Raw genomic sequence first — 11,065 nt, 5'->3', positions numbered from 1 at the left:
GAGTCTGGGTAACTCTGGGTATCCCCTGACTTCCTACCTTTGCATCCCAGTCCCCTATGGTGAAAAGAACATCTTTTTTTGGGTGTTAGTTCTAGAAGGCCTTGTAGATCTTCATTGAACCATTCAAATTCAGTTTCTTCAGCATTAGTGGTTGGGGCATAGACTTAGATTACTGTGATTTTGAATGGTTTGCCCTGGAAATGAACTGAGGTTATTCTGAAGTTTTTAAGATTGCACCCAAGTACTGCATTTCGGACTCTTGTTGACTGTGAGGACTAATCCATTTCTTCTAAGGGTTTCTTGCTCATGATAGTAGATATAATGGTTATCTGAATTAAATTTGCCCATTCTCTTCCACTTTAGTTCACTGATTCCTAAAATGTTGATGTTCACTCTCGCCACCTCCTGCTTGACCATGTCCAATTTAGCAGGATTCTCGTACCTAACATTCCAGGCTACTGTGCAGTATTGTTCTTTACCAAAGCAGAAACAATGCTCAGTTGAGGATGTGTCTGGTGGTGAATGTAAAGTCCAATGCTGTAAAGAACAATATTGCATAATAACCTGTTTCATTACTTTTCCTAAAAAAGCCGCTTTTGGCTTTGTTGATCTTTTGCGTATTGATATTGTTGTCTTTTGTTTCAGTAATCTGTGCTTATTTTATTATCTTTGGTTTTTCATTCTCTAATTTCTTAAAATGAAAACCTAGCTCATCAATCTTGATGTTCTTATCTTTTCTTTTTCTTTTTCTGTTTGGCTGCACCGGGTCTTAGTTGCAGCATGAGAACCCCTAGTTGTGGCATGTGGGATCTAGTTCCCTGACCAGGGATCGAACCCAGGCCCCCTGCATTGAGAGCAAAAAGTCTTAGCCACTGGACCACCAGGGAAGTCCTTCATTTTTTCTTTATAATTGGAGTCTAATTGCTTTACAGTGTTAGTTTCTGCTGTACAACAAAGTGAATCAACCATAGTTATACATATACCCGTCCCTCTTGAACCTTCCTTCCTTCCCTCCCTCCATCCCACCCATCTTGATCATCACAGAGCACCAAGCTGAGCTCCCTGTGCTGTACAGCAGCTTCCCATTAGCTCTCTGTGTTACACATGGTGGTGTGTATATGTCAGTGCTACTCTTTCAGTTTATCCCATGCTCTCCTTCCCCCTGCCTCTCCTTCCCCCATGTGTCCACAGTCTGTTCTCTACATCTGCATCTCTGTTCCTGCCCTGGAAATAGGTTCCTCAGTACCATTTTTCTAGATTCCTTATATATACATTAATATGATATTTGTTTTTCTCTGTCTGACTTCACTCTGTATGACAGACTCTAGGTTCATCCATATCACTACAAATGACCCAGTTTCATTCCTTTTTATAGCTAAAATTCCATTGTATATATGTAGTACATCTTCTTTATCCATCCATCTGTTAATGGATATTTGGTAGCTTCCATGTTCTGGCTATTGTAAATTGTGTCTGACTCTTTGCGACCCCATGAATCACAGCACGCCAGGCCTCCCTGTCCATCACCAGCTCCCGGAGTGCACTCAAACTCACGTCCATCAAGTTGGTGATACCATCCAGCCATCTCATTCTCTGTCGTCCCCTTCTGTTCCTGCCCCCAATCCCTCCCAGCATCAGAGTCTTTTCCAATGAGTCAACTCTTTGCATGAGGTGGCCAAAGTACTGGAGTTTCGGCTTTAGCATCATTCCTTCCAAAGAACACCCAGGACTGATCTCCTTCAGAATAGAGTGGTTGGATCTCCTTGCAGTCCAAGGGACTCTCAAGAGTCTTCTCCAATACCACAGTTCAAAAGCATCAATTCTTCAGTGCTCAGTTTTTTTCACAGTCTAACACTCACATCCATACATGACCACTGGAAAAACCATAGCCTTGACTAGATGGACCTTTGTTAGCAAAGTAATGTCTCTGCTTTTGAATATGCTATCTAGATTGGTCATAACTTTCCTTCCAAGGAGTAAGCGTCTTTTAATTTCATCATCTGCAGTGATTTTGGAGCCCAGAAAAATAAAGTCTGACACTGTTTCCACTGTTTCCCCATCTATTTCCCATGAAGTGATGGGACCGGATGCCATGATCTTCATTTTCTGATTGTTGAGCTTTAAGCCAACTTTTTCACTCTCTTTCACTTTCATCAAGAGGCTTTTTAGTTCCTCTTCCCTTTCTGCCATAAGGGTGGTATCATCTGCATATGTGAGTTATTGATATTTCTCCCAGCAATCTTGATTCCAGCTTGTGCTTCTTCCAGCCCAGCGTTTCTCATGATGTTCTCTGCATAGAAGTTAAATAAGCAGGGTGCCGATATACTGCCTTGACGTACTCCTTTTCCTATTTGGAACCAGTCTGTTGTTTCATGTCCAGTTCTAACTGTTGCTTCCTGACCTGCATATAGGTTTCTCAAGAGGCAGGTCAGGTGGTCTGGTATTCCCATCTCTTTCAGAATTTTCCACAGTTTATTGCAACCCACACAGTCAAAGGCTTTGGCATAGTCAGTAAAGCAGAAATAGATGTTTTTCTGGAACTCTCTTGCTTTTTTGACGGTCCAGCAGATGTTGGCAATTTGATCTCTGGTTCCTCTGCCTTTTCTCAAACCAGCTTGAACATCTGGAAGTTCACGGTTCACGTATTGCTGAAGCCTGGCTTGGAGAATTTTGAGCATTACTTTACTAGTGTGTGAGATGAGTGCAGTTGTGCGATAGTTTGAGCATTCTTTGGCATTGCCTTTCTTAGGGGTTGGAATGAAAACTGACCTTTTCCAGTCCTGTGGCCACTGCTGAGTTTTCCAAATTTGCTGACATATCGAGTGCAGCACTTTCACAGCATCATCTTTCAGGATTTGAAGTAGCTCAACTGAAATTCCATCACCTCCACTAGCTTTGTGCATAGTGATGCTTTCTAAGGCCCACTTGACTTCACATTCCAGTATGTCTGGCTCTAGGTGAGTGATCACACCATTGTGATTATCTTGGTCATGAAGATCTTTTTTGTACAGTTCTTCTGTGTATTCTTGTCACCTCTTCTTAATATCTTCTGCTTCTGTTAGGTCCACACCATTTCTGTCCTTTATTGAGCCCATCTTTGCATGAAATATTCACTTGGTATCTAATTTTCTTGAAGAGATCTCTAGTCTTCATTCTGTTGTTTTCCTCTATTTCTTTGCATTGATCGCTAAGGAAGGGTTTCTTATCTCTCCTTGCTATTCTTTGGAACTCTGCATTCAGATGTTTATATCTTTCCTTTTCTCCTTTGCTTTTGGCTTCTCTTCTTTTCACAGCTATTTGTAAGGCCTCCCCAGACAGCCATTTTGCTTTTTTGCATTTCTTTTCCATGGGGTACATGTGTCTTTTTGAATTGTGTTTTTCTCAGGGTATACACCCTGGTTTTGCTGGGTCATATGGTAGTTCTATGTTTAGTTTTTGAAGACACCTCCATACTGTTCTCCATAATGGCTGTATCAGTTAACATTCCCATCAACAGTGCCTGAGTTCCCTTTTTTCCACATCCTTTCAAGCATTTGTTGGTTGTAGACGTTTTAATGATGATCATCTGACCGGTGAGAGGTGATACCTCACTGTGGTTTTGGTTTGCATTTCTCTAATAATTTGTGATATTGAGCATTTTTTCATGTTTGTTAGCCATCTGTACGTCTTCCTTGGAAAATGTCTGTTTAGGTCTTCTGCCCACTTTTTGATTGGGTTGTTTGTATTTTTGGTACTGAGCTGCATGAGCTACTTATAGATTTTGTAGATTAACCCTTTGTCAGTTGTTTCATTGGCAAATATTTTGTACCATTCTGAGGGTTGTCTTTTCATCTTGTTTGTGGTTTCCTTTGCTGTGCAAAGCTTTTAAGTTTAATTATGTTCCATTTTGTTTTACTTTCATTACTCTAGGAGGTTGTTCAGAAAGGATCTTACTGCAATTTATGTCAGTGTTCTGCCTGTGTTTTCTTGAGGTTTTCATATTTTCTAATGCAAGTATTTAGGTTATAAATTTCGCTCAAAGCATTGTTTTTTCTGTATGTCACAAGATTTGATATGCACCATTCTCATTTACGTCTGGATATTTTGAAGCTGTCATTTGAATTCCTCTTTTGCCTGTGAGTTACTTAGCCATTTTAAAAGATTTGTAAATGTCTTGGGATTATTTACATTTTTCAAGGTCAAGGATTGTGGTCTTTATAGTTATTATAAAATATTGGCTATATTTCCTGTACTGTACAGTATATCCTTGTTGCTTATTTTTTATTTTTTTGACTGTGGTGGGTCTTTGTTGCTGCCTGTGGGCTTTGTCTACTCTTTGCTGTGCACGGCTTCTCACTGTAGTGGTCTCTCTCGCCACGGAGCAGGGGCTCTAGGGCACTCGGGCTTCAGTAGTTGCAGCACGTGGGCTCAGTAGTTGTGGCTTACAAGCCCTAGAGTGCTGGCTCAGTAGGTGGTGGTGGCACATGAGCTTAGTTGCCCTGCAGCGCAGCACGTGGGATCCTCCTGGACCAGGGATCAAACCAGAGTCCCCTGCACTGCAAGGCAGACTCCCAACCACTGAATCACCAGGGAAGCCCTGTTTATTTCTATATATAGTATTTGATGCCTCTTCATTGCTTACCCCATCTTGGCCCTCCCCCTTCCCTCTCCCTACTAGTAACCACTAATTACTTCTCTGTATTTGTGAGTCTCTGTTTTTTAATATAGATTTATTTTATTTTTTAGATTCCACATATAAATGATTACATAGAGTATTTGTCTGTTTCAGTCAGACTTATTTCACTAAGCATAATGCTCTCTAGGTTCATCCATACTATTGCAAATTGCAGAAGTCTATTCTTTTTACAGCTGAGCAGTATTCCATTGTGTGTGTGCGCGCGCATATTTACCACATCTTTACCCGTTCATCTGTTGATGGAAACTTGGGTTGCTTCCGTATCTTGGCTATCGTAAATAATGCTGTTTAGAACATTGGGGTGCATGTACTTTTTTGAATTAATGTTTCATTTTCTTTGAATGTATACCCAGGAGTGGGATGGGGCATGGAATGGGGTGGGGACCATGTGACAAAGACCACATCATGGTTCTATTTTTAGTTTCTTTGAAGACCCTCCATACTGTTTTCCACATGTCTATACCACGATTCCTACTAAATAATTCATAATTAAAGTTGAATCTCATTTGGCTCTTTTTTAAGTCTGAGGGTATTTGAGAAACTGAACTCACCGTACATGCCAGACTCTATCCTGTGGACCCACCTGGTTGTTGTTCGGTTGCTAAGTCATGTCTGACTCTTTGTGACCCCAATGGACTGCAGCCCGCCAGGCTTCCCTGTCCTTCACCATCTCCCAGAGCTTGCTCAAACTCATATCCATCAAATCAGTGATGCCATCCAACCAGCTCATCCTGTCGTCCCCTTCTCCTCCTGCCTTCAATCTTTCCCAGCATCAGGATCTTTTCCAGTGAGTCAGCTCTTCACATTAGGTGGCCAAAGTATTGGAGCTTCAGCATCAGTCCTTCCAATGAATATTCAGGACTGATTTCCTTTAGAATGGACTGGTTGGATCTCCTTGCAGTCCATGGGACTCTTAAGAGTCTTCCAGCACAACAATTCAAAAGCATCAAATCTTAGGTGCTCAGACTTCTTGATGGTCCAGCTCTCACATCCATACGTGACTACTGGAAAACCATGGCTTTGACTATATAAAGTCTGTCACTTTTTCCATTGTTTCCTCATCTGTTTGCCTTGAAGTGATGGGACTGAATGCCATGATCTTCGTTTTTTGAATGTCAAGTTTTAAGCCAGCTTTTTCACTCTCGTCTTTCACCTTCATCAAGAGGCTCTTTAGACCCTCTTTGCTATCTGATGTAAGGGTGGTGGCATCTGCATATCTGAGGTTATTGCTGTTTCTCCTCGCAATCTTGATTCCAGCATGTGCTTCATCCATCCTGGCATTTCACATGATGTACTCAACATATAAGATAAATAAGCAGGGTGACAATATACAGCCTTGACATACTCCTTTCCCAATTTTGAATTAGTCTGTTGTTCCATGTCTGGTTCTAACTGTTGCTTCTTGACCTATATACAGGTTTCTCAGGAGGCAGGTAAGGTGGTCTGGTATTCCTATCTTTTTAAGAATTTTCCAGTTTGTTGTGATCCACACAGTCAAGGCTTTAGTGTAATCAATGAAGCAGAAGTAGATGTTTTTCTGGATTTCCCTTGCTATTTCTATGATCCAACAGGTGTTGGCATTTTGATCTCTGGTTCCTCTGTCTTTTCTATATCCAGCTTGAACATCTGCAAGTTCTCAGTTCACGTACTGTTGAAGCCTGGCTTGGAGAATTTTGAGCATTACTTTTCTAGCATGTGAAATGAGTGCAATTGCACAGTAGTTTGAGCATTCTTTGGCATTGCCTTTCTTTGGGACTGGAATGAAAACTAACGTTTTCCAGTCCTGTGGCCATTGCTGAATTTTCCAAATTTGCAGGCATATTGAGTGCAGCGCTTTAACAGCATCATCTTTTAGGATTTGAAACAGTTCAGCTGGAATTTCATCATGTCCACTAGCTTTGTATATATGTGTATATATACATATCTGTATATATTTTTATATATGTATATAGCTTATATATATAATGCATTAATACATGATTTTTGTTTTTATCTTTCTGACTTCACTCTGTATAACAGGCTCTACGTTCATCCATCTCACTAGAACTGACTCAAATTCATTCCTTTTTTATGGCTTAGTAATATTCCATTGTATGTATGTACCACAGCTTTTTGATCTATTCATCTGTTGATGGACATCTAGGTTGCTTCCATGTTCTGGCTATTGTAAATAATGCTGCAATGAACATTGGGGCGCATGTGTCTTTCAGTTTTGGTTTCTTCAGTGTATATGCTTAGAAGTGGTATTACTGGGTCATGTGGTGGTTTTTATTCCTAGTTTTTTAAGGAATCTCCATACTGTTCTCCATAGTGGTTTTGTCAGTTTATATTCACATCAACAGTACAAGAGGGTTCCCTATTCTCCACATCCTCTTCAGCATTTATTGTTTATAGATTTTTGTGTGTCTGTGTGTTGCAATAGAATTTCACAGAAAAGCCTAGACCATGGTCATTGCACCTTCTGAATTCTGAAATAAAGTAATAACCTAGTCCAAACTGTGCCCATTCTGCTAAGGACCACCTATCTTTTCTCCTGTTCCCAACAGGAACCATTTTCAATCCTGCTTATTGGAGACCATGGATAAAATTGTTGTTTAGTTGCTAAGTCGTGTCCAACTCCTTTGCAACCCTGTGGACTGTAGCCCACTAGGCTCCTCTGTCCATGAAATTTTGCAGGCCAAGACTACTGTGGTAGATTGCCATTTCCTTCTCCAGATAGATTTTTGGTGATAGCCACTCTGACTGGTGTGACATGATACCTCATTGTAGTTTGGATTTGCATTTATCTAATCATAAGCGATGTTAAGCCTTTTTTCATGTGTTTATTAGCCATCTGTATGTCTTCTTTGGAGAAATGTCTATTTAGGTCTTCTGACGATTTTTTAATTGGGTTGTTTGTTTTTCTGATATTGAGCTGCATGCGTGCATGTGCATGCTAAGTTGCTTTAGTTGTGTCTGACTTTTTGTAACACCAAGAACTATAGCCCGCCAGGCTCCTCTTTCCCTGGGATTCTCCAGGCAAGAATACTGCACTGAGTTGCCATGCCCTCCTCCAAGGGATCTTCCCAACCCAGGGATCAAAGCTGAGTCTCCTACATCTACTGCATTGGCAGACAGGTTCTTTACCACTAGCGCTACCTGGGAAGCCTGCTGTATGATCTGCTTTTATTAATAGATTTTGGAGATTAATCTTGTCAGTTGTTTTGTTGGCAAATACTTCCTACCATTCTAAGGGTTCTCTTTTCATCTTGTTTATGGTTTCCTATGTTGTGCAAAAGTTCTTAAGTTTAATTAGGTCCCACTTATTTTTGTTTTTATTTCCATTAGTCTATGAGATGGGTCATAGAGGATCTTGCTGTGATTTATGGTCATACAGTGTTCTGCCTGTGTTTTCCTCTAAGAGTTTTATAGTTTCTGGTCTTACATTTAGGTTTCTAATCCATTCAGTTTATCTCTGTGTATGGTGTTAGAAAGTGTTCTAATTTCATTCTTTTACAGGTATCTGTCCAGTTTTCCCAGCACCACTTACTGAAGAGACTACCTTTTCTCCATTGTGTATTGTTGCCTCCTTTGTCAACGAGAAGGTGCCCTGAGGTGTGTGGGTTTATCTTTGGGCATTCTATGTTGTTCCATTGGTATATATGTCTGTTTTTGTGCCAGTACCATCCTGTCTTGATGACTATAGCTTTTTAGTATAGTCTGAGGTCAGGAAGGTTGATTCCTCCTGCTCCATTTTTCTTTCTCAAGATTGCTGTGGCTATATGAGTATTTTGTGTTCCCATATGAATTGTGAAATTTTTTGTTTTAGTTCTGTGAAAAATGCCATCAGTGATTTGATAGGGATTGCATTGAATTTGTAGTTTGGTTTGGGTAGTGTAGTCATTTTCATAATATTGATTCTTCCAATCCAAGAACATGGTATATCTCTCCATCTGTTTGTATTGCCTTTGATTTTTTTCATGAATGTCTTATAATTTTCTGTATATAAGTCTTCTGTCTCCTTAAGTAGATTTATTCCTAGGCATTTTATTCTTTTGCTTGCAACAGTGAATGGGATTGATTCCTTAATATTTCTTTCTGATTTTTCATCTTATTGGTAGGAATGCAAGGGATTTCTGTGTATTGATTTTGTATCCTGAAACTTTACAAAATTCACTGATTAGCTCTAGAAATTTTCTGATCCTATCTTTAGGGTTTTCTATCTATAGTATCATGTCATCTGCAATCAGTGAAAGTTTTATTTTTTCTTTTCCAATCTGGATTCCTTTTACTTCTATATCTTTGATTGCCACAGCTAGGAGTTCCAAAACTATGTTGAATAATAGTGGCGAGAGTGGGCACCCTCATCTTGTTCCTGATCTTGAAATGCTTTCAGTTTTTCACCATTGAGAATAATGTTTGCTGTGGGCTTGTCATATATAGCCTTTATTATGATGAGGTAATTTCCTTCTCTGCCCATTTTCTGAAAAGTTTTTATGATAAATGGGTGCTGAATTTTGTCAAAAGCTTTACCTACATCTATTGATATTATCATAATTTTATCTTTTAAATTGTTAATATGGTGTATCACATTAACTTGCAAATATTGAAGAATGTTTGCATCCCTGGGATAAAGTCCACTTGATCATGATGTATAATCTTTTTAATGTGTTGTTGGATTCTGTTTGCTAAAAGTTTGTTGAGAAATTTTGCATCTATGTTCATCAGTGATATCGGCCTGTCATTTTCTTTTTTGTGGTGTCTTTGGTTTTGGTATCAGGGTGATGGTGGCCTCATAGAATAAGTTTGGAAGTATTCCTTCCTCTGCAATTTTTTGGAAGAGTTTGAGAAGGATAGGCATTCAGTTCAGTTCAGTTGCTCAGTCGTGTCCGATTCTTTGCAGTCCCATGAATCGCAGCACGCCAGGCCTCCCTGTCCATCACCAATTCCCGGAGTTCACTCAAACTTACATCCATTGAGTCGGTGATGCCATCCAGCCATGTCATCCTCTGTTGTCCCCTTCTCCTCCTGCCCCCAATCCCTCCCAGCATCAGAATCTTTTCCAATGAGTCACCTCTTCGCATTAGGTGGCCAAAGTACTGGAGTTTCAGCTTTAGCGTCATTCCTTCCAAAGAACACCCAGGACTGATCTTCTTTAGAATGGACTGGTTGGATCTCCTTGCAGTCCAAGGGACTCTGAAGAGTCTTCTCCAACACCACAGTTCAAAAGCATCAATTCTTCGGCGCTCAGCTTCCTTCACAGTCCAACTCTTATATCCATACATAACCACTGGAAAAACCATAGCCTTGACTAGATGGACCTTTGTTGGCAAAGTAATGTCTCTGCTTTTCAATATGCTATCTAGGTTAGTCATAACTTTCCTTCTAAGGAGTAAGCGTCTTTTAATTTCATGGCTGCAGTCACCATCTGCAGTGATTTTGGAGCCCCAAAAAATTAAGTCTGACACTGTTTCCACTGTTTCCCCATCTATTTCCCATGAAGTGATGGGACCAGATGCCATGATCTTTGTTTTCTGAATGTTGAGCTTTAAGCCAACTTTTTCACTCTCCTCTTTCACTTTTATCAAGAGGCTTTTTAGTTCCTCTTCACTTTCTGCCATAAGGGTGGTGTCATCTGCATATTTGAGGTTATTGATATTCTCCTGGCAATCTTGATTCCAGCTTGTGCTTCTTCCAGCCCAGCATTTCTCATGATGTACTCTGCATAGAAGTTAAATAAACAGGGTGACAATATACACCCTTGATGTACTCCTTTTCCTATTTGGAATCAGTCTGTTGTTCCATATCCAGTTCTAACTGTTGTTTCCTGACCTGCATATAGGTTTCTCAAGAGGCAGGTCAGGGGGTCTTGTATTCCCATCTCTTTGAGAATTTTCCACAGTTTATTGTGATCCACACAGTCAAAGGCTTTGGCATAGTCAATAAAGCAGAAATAGATGTTTTTCTGGAACTGTCTTGCTTTTTTGATGATCCAGCAGATGTTGGCCCTTCTCTAAACATTTGCTAGAGTTCACCTATGAAGCCATTATGGCCCTGGGCTTTTTTGGGAGATTTTTGAGCACAGTTTTGATTTCAGTGTTTGTAATTGCCTTGTTCATAATTTATATTTCTTCCTGGTTCAGTCTTGAAAGGTTGAACTTTTCTAAGAATCTGTCCGTTTCTTCCAGGTTGTCTATTTTATTGGCATATAGTTGCTTGTAATAGTCTCTTATGATCCCTTATATTTCTGTGTTGTCTGTTGTAACTTCTTTCTCATTTCTTATTTTGTTGATTTGAATCTTCTCCCTTTTTTCTTGATGAGTCTGGCTAATGGTCTGTCAATTTTGTTTATCTTTTTGAAGAACCAACTCTTAGTTTTATTGATCTTTGCTATTGTTTCCTTCATGTATT

The sequence above is a fragment of the Bos taurus genome, chromosome X, assembly GCF_002263795.3.
Source record: "Bos taurus isolate L1 Dominette 01449 registration number 42190680 breed Hereford chromosome X, ARS-UCD2.0, whole genome shotgun sequence".
Lineage (NCBI taxonomy): Eukaryota > Metazoa > Chordata > Mammalia > Artiodactyla > Bovidae > Bos > Bos taurus.
This window is presented reverse-complemented; position numbering follows the sequence as displayed.